General features: G+C 43.9%; 1 long non-coding RNA gene across 4 annotated transcripts; it reads left to right on the top strand.

Moving 5' to 3' along the window:
* Positions 1-1514: 1514 nt before the first annotated feature.
* Positions 1515-2642, top strand: LOC142250575 (uncharacterized). 4 transcript variants are annotated; one of them, XR_012725223.1, is made up of 5 exons: positions 1515-1602; positions 1684-1734; positions 1889-1975; positions 2059-2161; positions 2412-2642. It is a non-coding gene; the product is annotated as an uncharacterized LOC142250575 (long non-coding RNA). The 4 variants fall into 4 exon arrangements; XR_012725222.1 differs by having other exon boundaries at positions 1872-1975; positions 2412-2640; XR_012725220.1 differs by lacking the exon at positions 1684-1734 and having other exon boundaries at positions 1872-1975; positions 2412-2636.
* Positions 2643-3547: the final 905 nt, after the last annotated feature.

Raw genomic sequence — 3547 nt, 5'->3', positions numbered from 1 at the left:
TCCAAAAGCTCTCTCTTTTTTGAGGAGCTCAATGTGGTTACCACCACGTCTAGGTCTATATACTTTGTCAATAACCTGGTACCGCAATTGTGGTATAGTATGCTTTGCCTCATGAAAGTGGTAGGGAATAGGTAAACATAATTTGCCACACCTGATCGTGGATTTGTGGCTAGCTATGTGATCACCGACGTGTTGGATTGTCTGACCGACATAGAGCAGGCCACAAGGGCATTTGATTATGTATATAACAAAATTACTTTCACAGGTGAAATATTCCTTAATTTGAAAGCTTTTCCCAGATCTTGGGTGCGTAAAGTGATCTCCTTTTATCACATTTGAACATGATGCGCAGTTTAAACAAGGGAAGGTCCCATTACGCCTTGATGCTAAAAAGGTTTGTGTGTCAGATTTCTTGTCGCTGCCGATATCTGCCCTGACCAAAGAGTCTCTGATGTTCTTAGGCCTCTTTTTACACATAAGAGGAGGGAGTATGAATGACCCTATTTCCGGATATGCTTTCTTAAGTAATGGCCAGTGGCGAGTGATTATATTATAAATCTTAGGCATGGAGGGATAAGTGTGTATGAAAGGTACCCTGTCCAATGTTGTTTGATCTTTCTCAAGGGGAGTGGTTGTTAATGCCTTAAAGTATATGGACCTAGATGTGGTGGTAACCACATTGAGCTCCTCAAAAAAAGAGAGAGCTTTTGGATACATAAATTACAAACTCTAACACCAAAAGGTCTTAACAGAGAGATGGATTGGCCATTATAACCAATGCTTATAACTCGATTACATTATTCGTACAGAATCATATTAATTATATTGTGATATTCTTTACAGAAGTCTTGAGAGTCGTCATCCTCACCTATTCCTCTTCTTCCACCGTATACCCACTGATAGATGGTAACGTATAAATTATCACTTTCTATATAGTCTAATCTACCCTATATAGCAATGATGTTATAGCCTGATAGTATATTGGGATCCTTTCTCTTTAACCAAACCTTCATTTTAGGTCATGTTCTCCTCCTGGACCTCAAAGTAGATAAAAAATGTCAAAGTATATGTTAAATGTCATCTATGATTGAAAGGTGTTAATTATAATGAAATGTTCACGAACTATAATGATATGTTTTACATGACCATGTACCTTTATTCCCTTTGACTATGTCCCTATATACTTTTACATACTTGTTATTACTATGTGCTTATCATGTTACCATACATACCATCTGTCCTTCCCCTCAGGCATATATACTGTCATGTCCTCTAATTATCCTATTTTTCATACCAGACTCCTAATAGCTTCTCTCCCTCTCCCTAATCATGTACCTCACAGCAGCAACACACACAAATCACCTATACCAACATTTCACGTGCTCTCATGACAACCTCACATCCGTGTGGAATTTCACATACTGTGCATGTGCGGGCGCCTCTATTCTATACTGAACAGTACCATACATACCCTAATACAAGCGCAGATCGCTACTGCACATGTGCGGGCGTCCCACGACACTTCCGGGTTTGCAGCGTTAAATAGCCTGCAAACCCGATAGTACACTGCATTAAGCCACAGTCTGGGAAGACGGCACGCAGGTATGTAACAAAATAACCCCACCATTACACTATTACCTACCTCCACTTGAATAACCACACATTCCTATTCTTGCATTATAGAGGAAGTATCTATCCACCCTTGCATATATACCCTGAATAAACGACACATAGGTAATATGTGTTTCTCCAGATAACTCTGTTTTTAGGATATACTCATAGAACTACTCATTGCAGACCTAAGGCATTAACACCATATAATGTAATACTGTGGAAACTCATATACACATTATCCTGTTTTTTGATCACAGATCTTTTATTTATTAAGGGACTACAAGTTACAAAACTTCTATTCTATATGGCATATCCCAAAAGTGATCAAATTGAACAATCCCATAATAAAAACACTAACAAGGTAACTGTTTCTACTCTCATACAATCCACATATAACCTTATATACTGATACCACTTATTTATAATCATACCCTTTACCTACAGGGCTTGCTCTCTGTAATTCCCAGGTGGAATTCCTTGCTATCTCTGTCTCTACACTTGCAGATCTCAAAAAATCCTGTTGAAAATAGGCTTTTCTATTGTGAAGGTATGTCTTTTACCTGTATATCCCATTCCTATACTGCTGCTGTTATATTATGTCCTTTTCTTATATTTTCCTCTGAGAAATAACCTTATTGTAACCGTCAATGCTTTTACTACTGTATCAAAAGGTGCCCATACCAATCTCAACATGGGACTTTTTTTTACTTTCTTTTTCATTTTGTACATTACTTGTAAATATATGAATTCTGTATAATACTGTAAATAGTGAATACTGTTTTCTCACCCTCTTCTAGTGTGACTTGGCGTGAAGAAGGCCTACATTTAGGCCGAAACGTCCCTAGTCCTCTCCACTTGCATGAATAAATAAAAATATACAAATATTTTTGCAAAAGAAAAACAAACTTGTTCAGTCTCCTTTTTCTATCCTATACTAAAGTGAGAGTGCAGTGTTTGATCAGTATTCTATAGTCTGGACCTTGGTCCTCTCACTAGCACCTCAGAACCTCTTTTTTGGCAGAGTGCACACCATATATCTTGACACGTCAGGCAGGCAAACGGTGGTGGCCGCCTGCAGGAGTACCGGTATAGCGACCGGCAGAACCGTAGGGACCGGGCCAGGGTTGGAGCCCGCCGGACCTGAACCGGGGAGTCAACAGCTAATCGGAGCACCAGTAACCAGGTACTCAGACCCCATCCTAGCTTAGAAGCCACTGAGTTTAGGCAAATTCACTGATGCAGTCTGGACCTCACGGGTTCATCATCACACAAAGTCCAGAAAGAAGGCAACAGCCCACCGATACCGGGTGAGAGCCACTGCCAAGGGCCAAACATCCGACGGGCCAGCGCCTGCGGGCAACCGAGGATTCTTCCGGCAGCTAAACGCCGGGGAGCGGGCTACCACTGTCCAGGCAGAGGAGCCAAAAAGTCAAAACAAAAGGTGCAAGGGAAAGGGGCCACCATCAGCCTCACAAGGGACACAAGCAGCCGGCTGCGGGACCCGACCATACCCGAACTTTGGTTTACCAGTGACTCGGAGTGTGAATTAATAGTGAGTACACCAGTGCCACCCGGGCACGACATCGCACCGCAGCACAGCACTTTGCACCCCAACATCATCGCCCGTCCCACCGGGCCCCGGGACACACCGCCCCTACCCACGGAGGGGCTAACATCCAGGCTGCGCCATCAACATCGATCCCGGGAGCGCCCTTCACTCCCGCCGCAGCGGTGGTGCATCCAGTCACCACGACCCGTCCAACGACAGAGCGGCTCCCGGCTGCGCACCTCATCCCACACCACCACCCCACTGCCTCCCCTTAACAGAGCAACGTTGTCCCCGGTCTTGAGGTGCTCAAGCCACCGACAACCCGAGCCCGGACCTCAAACGGCTCGGCCCGGCAAAGGGAGCGGACGAGCCCTCTCAGGGCGG

The sequence above is a fragment of the Anomaloglossus baeobatrachus genome, chromosome 9 (assembly GCF_048569485.1).
Source record: "Anomaloglossus baeobatrachus isolate aAnoBae1 chromosome 9, aAnoBae1.hap1, whole genome shotgun sequence".
Classification (NCBI taxonomy): Eukaryota; Metazoa; Chordata; class Amphibia; order Anura; family Aromobatidae; genus Anomaloglossus; species Anomaloglossus baeobatrachus.
This window is presented reverse-complemented; position numbering and strand designations above follow the sequence as displayed.